The following is a 7,538-nucleotide window of genomic DNA, read 5'->3' on the forward strand; positions in this document are numbered from 1 at the left end:
CTATGGGTAACAAAAAATCACCATTTCCAATTTTCAATTCAGCAAGAGTCTCTGCTGAAAATTTATGACCAATATGCTCCGGATTCCTCAAAATTGGCTATTTAGCAGCCCTCTCTATTTGTTGATCACTGTCAGGTGGAAGCGGTACAGCTACCGGCTTCACCTTCTTATCCACAGTTTTGTATTTTGTGTCAACCCAGGCTTCATTATGCTCTTCTGCATTACTCAAATCTTGTTGTAAATCAGCAATTCTACACTCCAATGGCTGAATATCCTCAGCCCTCTGCTCTATGGACTGCATAGAAACAACCCTAAACTCTGAATGCTGAAATATTTCAGCAGTAAACTCTGTTGGCTGAAAGTTTTCAGCCCTCTGTGTCTCTGAAAGCTGATCATAACCAGCTGGAAACTCTATTTGCTGAATTTCTTCAGCACTCAACACTTTTTGCTGAGCCACCTCAGCCTCTGACTCAATCTATGACACAAAATCTACAATTTCATGAAACATGTCCAGGGATTGAACTAATACATTACTGTGACAACTCTGTATATCAGTTTTCAGCATATTTTCCATCTCTGTCATCGTATCTGCACAAATCACACTGTCATACATCCCATCTATGTGCTCATCATCCTCTAAAATTCCTGCATTTTTCAAATTTTTCTCCTTCCTGCATATGTACTGCATGGCAGCTCTGGGCAACCTAGAAATATTCTGATAGCTCATCGAACTGTTTGCTGAAATCCCAACAAAACCGGAGGAGAAAACACTGTTGCCAGGAGGCGAGAACTCCAAACTCCTCTGCTCTGTACCACCGTCATCTCGCGAAACGGCGGTACCTAATGAAAACCCGAATCCCTCACAGTGGGCAAAGGTGCATCTCTGAGAGTATCCCTGTTTCTAACATGGTTCACACACACAGTCATAAACTGAACTGCTCTCATGCCATCTTTACTGCGAATTCGTGCATAAGCAGATCCATCATCCATTACCTTTGTTTCCATGCGCATCTCTGTGATGAATGGCTGTCCAAGAATTATAGGATAAGAGCATGAATCCTGCACAAAGAAATGAAAATCCTCCTCTACATCACCAATAGAAACCCTGACACTGGGACAGGTAGCATACAAATCGCCTGCAGTGTTATTGGCGGCTCTCATACGCCACCCATGCTCTACATCCATAGGCCATCTGTTACTCTCATAAACTCCATGAACTATGAGATTAATCTCTGAACCATGATCCACCAATCCAACATAAGGCACCTGTTTCTCTCCAATCTTTACCATTGTCTCTGTAGTTGCCCTAGCCCAATGGCTCCGTGAAAAGTGACTACGCGGTATCAAGACAGGCTCATCAGTTTCAGCATAATGCATAGGTTGAACCCTCTTCTCTACCTGCGAAAAAACAGAAGCATTCTCAACCATAACCTCATCCTCATCCTCATCCAACTCCCCAATCAAAACTCCTTGTGTATCAGTGGTAGGCAATGCATGTCTTTTCCTCTTCAAAACCTCCTGAAACTGATCTTGAAACTCTCTTTTCGAGATGCCCAAAACCTCAGAAATAGTGAAAGTCACCTCACTGTCAAGTATCTTGTCATTAAAGATTTTCTTCATGTTCGTAGATGTCTCAATATCGGACATCAAACTAAACCCTGGCTGCTTTCTCTCTCTAGGCTCTTTCCTCTTTTCTCTCTTTTGAGCATCTTCCATCTATCGATCTGGCCCTGGTCTTGAAGATGGTCCTGCAGTAGGTGGAGTAACAAACTCACCCCCTCTAGTATTTTTAGTTGCACTTGGAGTTTCTTCATCCCTCTTACGCTTCTCCTTAACAAGTACATCTGCTTCATGAGACTTAGCCAAATAAGCATAAATAGAGTACCTGTCAACAGGCGAATCCCAACCTGTCTCTGATTTGATGCTAGAGCCTCCACTAGTCAAAATAGTTTACTGAATTTTTCCCTTTTTTGCAGTCTCCATAGCATAAGTCCATAGTGCTGACTGAGTCTCTGATCCCTTCTCAATCTGGACTCCATATGTAGAAGCATCACCTCTAGCTGTCACATAAGAAGTACGCACAGCCATGTCATCCACTAACTTCTTCATTCCACCTTTACCAAAGTTGGTAGCAAGTGGAGCTCCTGTCTCAGTCAACCAAATCTTACCATCTTGTCCCCAATATACAAAATTCTTCCTCCTTGCATCCTGAAAAGATTCACAATCCCTGCAATGCTGATGGTCCGTACTATCGCACCAAATACATCTCCGATCTCTCCTAGGTGCACTAGGAGCACTCCTAGGTGCAGTAGGAGCACTAGAAGAAGTAGTAGGCGTAGTCGAAGCAAACTGCTCTTTCAATTTTCCCACCAACTCCGCTTTAACTAACTCCAGTGTCAAATCCATTATGCCTTTGATTATGTCATCAAGAGAGGTAGGCACCGATGGAGCGGATGGTTTTGGAGCAGAAGGTGCAGACATCGGTCGTGGAACAGGAGGAATAGGTGGAGTGGAAACAGTAGGCACTAGCATAGGCCAAGAAACTAGCTGAGGAGGAGAAGAAATAACAGGAATAGAAGCAGGCATAGGAGCAGATGATGGTGTCGGTGTCATAGAACCATTCTGTAAGCGGGTCTTCCATATCCTCCTCTTAGTCAAAGTCGAGACTGCATCCTGGGCATCCTGCCAATCCGTTTTCAGTCCCATAGGCTTCGTGCGATCCTCAAGAAGCTCTCCCAATTCTTCCTGAAGAGCAAGATCTGCAACTTGCAAGAAAAGCTCAACTTTTTCAACATCCAATGCTCTTTGTTCAATGGCATCAAGTTGACTATACCTCTCTTCAAATTCCCGAATCAACTCTAAAGCAGCTAGACCTTTGTTTGGCATGTAAACCCACTCTCAGAATGACCGTCGAGTAGCCATACCAAAGTCCTCAATGAAATATTCTTCTTTCAGGGCCTTCTTAAAATCTTGCTAATGTGTATTTTGAATAAAAAGATCAGTCACTTTTGCCCTCAAAGCGGGTGTGACAAGACGAAGGAAGTACTTACTGATAAGTCCAGCTGGAACTCCAAAAAACCCCATCTTGATCTCATATGTCTTCAAATATGCTGAAACATTACGGCCATCAAATAGCTTATTCTCATTCTCAACTACTTCAATAGCCTTAGTCGCGCTGTTTCCATTCTCCTGCTCCGAATAGAGTTGCCTTTGCTGAGACAACTGCTGTTGATGCAATTGTTGATGCTGCTACATATACAATTGTGTCTGCTGATTTTGGAGCTGCATATACATGGACATATTCTGCAAAATCTGCTTTAGATCCTCTATTGAAGTACTTGACGCAGCAGTCATTGATGGAGCTGAAGTAGACGACGCAACGGGAATCGTGGAAGAGGCTGAAGTATCTCCCATCCTCAAATTTCTGTGACGCTTTCACGTCGGGTTCACCAAAGATGTCGAAGGGTTTTCGAAAGCAAAGTTGCGACCACAGAGGACCTTGACTAATTTCAGGATAGAAGATCAATCAAGCGAGATCAGATTCAATTTGAAAGCTCAATTTTAGATAATATGTGACATATATCCAGCTACATCTAAATGGGAGCATCTCCAATAAACAACTTGATGAATACTCATGTCATATAATTAGCAACTCTCTTGAATAGATAAAATTTCTGTAGCAGCCATCCAGATCTGGTGTAATTTTGCATAGATATAAACAACTCTTGCACAGTTAAAACTCTGTCACAGGTCTTCCAAAATATGTAATTCTTCACCATATAGAATTGTGATAAGATCAAACTTGTGTAACATGCATTTTCATTGCCATGTTGATATTTTTTTAAACTGATTCAAAGGCATCTGATTCAGTTTTAATGGCACTAGGTTTACAGATCATAATGCAGAATCTGAAAGTCTGAGATCTCTGTTGTAGGTTGAAAGTTTCATAGGAATGTGGGGCTTGCAAGGTAAAGCTTTGATAGAGTTTTACAACTGGATTCGGTGTATGCTCTAGCATATGTGCTTAAGCCAACTATCTATAAGGATCTCCAAATGTGGGAAGGTTCTTTGAGAACAAAAGAACTGAAGATAAAACTATTGATGTTGAAATGTTGCATTTTGAGAGGCTTGAAGATTTTGTAGTAGCTGTAACTGTGACTGCTGTTGCAAACGTTGAAGATACTTCTGCTTTTGATCTGGCATTATCTCTGTGTGTCCTAAAAATTGACCAGATTCTAGAGGTTGAAATGACATTGCTAAAGGGGTTCTCCACTGTCCTCCAGGGGTGAATAATCTAGTGCCAATAATTCCACTTTCTGCAAAAGAACTTGCATCTTGATTTCCACTTGTTTCTGCAATCTTAGAGGCTGATTGCAACAGAACTCGATTTGAGAACCGGATAAAGTGAACTGTTGTCCAAGTCCTCCACTACTTAGCCTTTCATCACCAACAATAACTAGCTTGAAGCTGCTTGCTGATTCATAATTTTTCAGGCGCAAATCAGTGAATTAGTTGCGGATTTCAAATCGTCACCGTGCTCGAGTATTGTGGCTTTCACAAGACAGGTATCAATCTGGCTTTCACAAGACGGGTATCAATCTGTGGAAATGCTGCACAAAGAAACTCCAAGGGAGACTTCGACAAATATACATCAGAGCATTCCATAACTTATGAGACTTGACAGCGCTGCCCTGAGAATAATCAAAGAGTTGAGTCAAAATCAATGGCGGTCGTAAATCGCATTCAGGGAAGAAAAGACTACCAAAAGTCGGAGTGCAAAAAATAGGTCTATTGGCAATGAGTCGGCAATCTGGAAAGGCAATGAATCGGCAATGCTGTTTCTAGAAACAGATATGCTACAAGTGGAATCTTCCCTAGAGCCATCACAAACACGAGTCTCCCCAAAATCAGTGGTAACCGGATAGAAAAGCCACTATTCCGAATTTTCCTGCGCCCTCCCAGAGAAAGCTTCCCCTTTCAATCGACTAATAAAGCAATTTTCCCCAAATTGCCTTTCGCTTAATAAAGCGGCTGGCTTTTCTTTCAGCCATTGAGTGATGCATGTCAAAACTACTGCTGCAGCTCTATCTGGTATTGCTGCTATTCGACTTTGCATCGAACAGAGCCATCCACATTTCCAAAATCGGTTCCTTCAAGATTATGCTTATTACCTTGTCAAATTGCCCTGCACGGCTGAGAAGATCAACCATGCAAATGTGGTGCTCTTTTGTCGGGATGATGCCATACACAGCACTCATAGTATCAAAGTACATAAGCCCTCCTCCACTCGTCCTGCAAGACTGCAAGCAGTAAGCATAACAACAAATGTGACACTGTCTGGCTCTACATGCTCTACCAACATTTTCCAGAATGAGTTGACAACCCTTTCAGCATTGCCAAGGTCAGCATACCCAGAGATTAGGGCATTCCAAGAGACAACATTTGGTACTGCTAGCTTATCAAACACTTGTTCTGCTTTTGTGAATGCAGCACGCTTAGCATACATGCGCAACAATCCATTGCCTAGCACAATATCATGAGTTTCCATTAGCCCCAGCCTCCGGATCTCAGCATGTCAAAGAAGTTCCAAAACAATGTGAACCTTTAGTACCCTTCGCTTAATTTCCATAGCAATGATACCGAAAAGAAGTATTTGTACGGCTGAGCTAGTGGCATACCAAAAAGATCCACTTATTCCATATGTAAAAGTCTTATTTGCTGAATGTAATATAGTTAAAACCCATGTCCAATGGCTAACAACATCTGGACAGACACCCTCTAATTACATGTGATGATAAGAAGCAAGTGCCTTGACAAATGGTCCATGTTCAGCATAACCTTTTTGGTGGATTCCACATCTTGGATGCGCAGTAGTTCGACATCCACCCCCTCTAATCCTGCGCATCCTCCGGATGTGCCAACTACCCATGATCGTTATCATCAAGATCCACAAACAGATCAATCTCATCATTATGCATTTCCGGTATATCAACAAGATTATCTGTCATATCATCTGTCTCTTCCATTGAAGTTTCTTCTCGTTGCTCTTCTCTTGAAAATTCTTCCAATGCATAATCTTCACCATCTCTTTTCTTGAAAATCTTGATTCTTTTTCCAGCAATAGGCACTCTAAGCACTGTCCCATCCAATTCTGTCAACTCATATGTTGCATTATCAAAGACATTTCTGACTATGTACGACCCAAACCATCTTTTCACCATCTTCCGAAGTGCAGTATGCTGATTTTCAAGGCTGCTATCAAAGACTAATACCCAATCTCCCTCTTCTATTGATCTAGGCCGCAAGCGATGCCTGCTATCAAACTTGTCCTTATTTCTTAGTCTAGCAACCTTCAACCTGTCAATAGCTAGCTGAATATCCTCTGGTCTTCTCTCCAACTGTCGAATCCGAAGAGCTAAGAGCTCCTCTCTCGTCAAATCCTCCTACCAAGGTAAAACTGACCAAGTCAAAGCACAAGTCTCAGTCGGCATAACCGGTTTCTAACCATACATCAACTCTGCAGGCATATATCCTGTGGTAACACTGTGAGTTGTACGATCAGCCCACAAAGCAAATGGTAAAAGTCTCAGCCATTCTCCAATCCATCCTCTGCATGCTTTGGCTAATGCTTTCACTATCGGCGGATGCCCTCTTTCACTCTTCCCATTTCCCTCTGGATTGTAAGCTGTGGTTAGAGCCAACTTGATTCCTAGTTGAGAGAAAAACTCCCTAGCTTCATCTGCATCCAATTCACTGCAATCCGCAGTGATCTTACCCACACAACCATACCTGCAGAAAATTTCTTCCAATAAGAACTTACACACTGCACTAGTGGTCTTGGTTCTCAAAGATCTCCCCTCAACATGATTGGTAAGATCCTGTCTAGCCAAAACAATATACCTCATCTGCCATAGACCCATAGGCATAGTAACCAAATCAACTACCCACTTATAATAAATGTATAGCGGATAGGTCGGATGAAGCTCATCTCGATGACGCACTACCGAATGTATCTAACAGTCTCCGCAAGTCTCAACAAAGTGAGAAACATCTCTATACATGCCTTTCCACTAATATTTCTCCTTGATTTTTTCATAAGTAGCATACACTCCTCTATGACCAGCTGAAGGAATCTCATGAAACTCCCTCATCACCTGTAACTGTGTCTCTCTATCGTAGACAACCCGCAAAGGTAATCCACCTCTTTTCTTCGGATGCTTCCAAAGAAATCCGTCCTTGAGAAAATAACCATAGGCTTTCCTTCTGATCTTCTTGAATTCTTCATCTGTCCATTCATCTCTTTTTCTTAGTGTACTAAGGTACTTGCCAATCTGCAATCAATATCCAACATAGAGTTCTTCTATGAAAGCCACAATATCATAGACATAACAAACATGATCAACCATAGTGGCTGAAATTTCTGCATCATCCTCTTCTGCAAGTAGAGTCTCCTCATCATCATATCTGGCTCTAGACAACATATCTTCCACTGGATTATCCTTCCCTGCTATGTGTTTAAATTCCGGATTTAATTACTT

This window comes from Lygodium microphyllum, chromosome 13 (genome assembly GCF_053477565.2).
Source record: "Lygodium microphyllum isolate KBCC chromosome 13, Lygodium_microphyllum_v1.1.10, whole genome shotgun sequence".
Classification (NCBI taxonomy): Eukaryota; Viridiplantae; Streptophyta; class Polypodiopsida; order Schizaeales; family Lygodiaceae; genus Lygodium; species Lygodium microphyllum.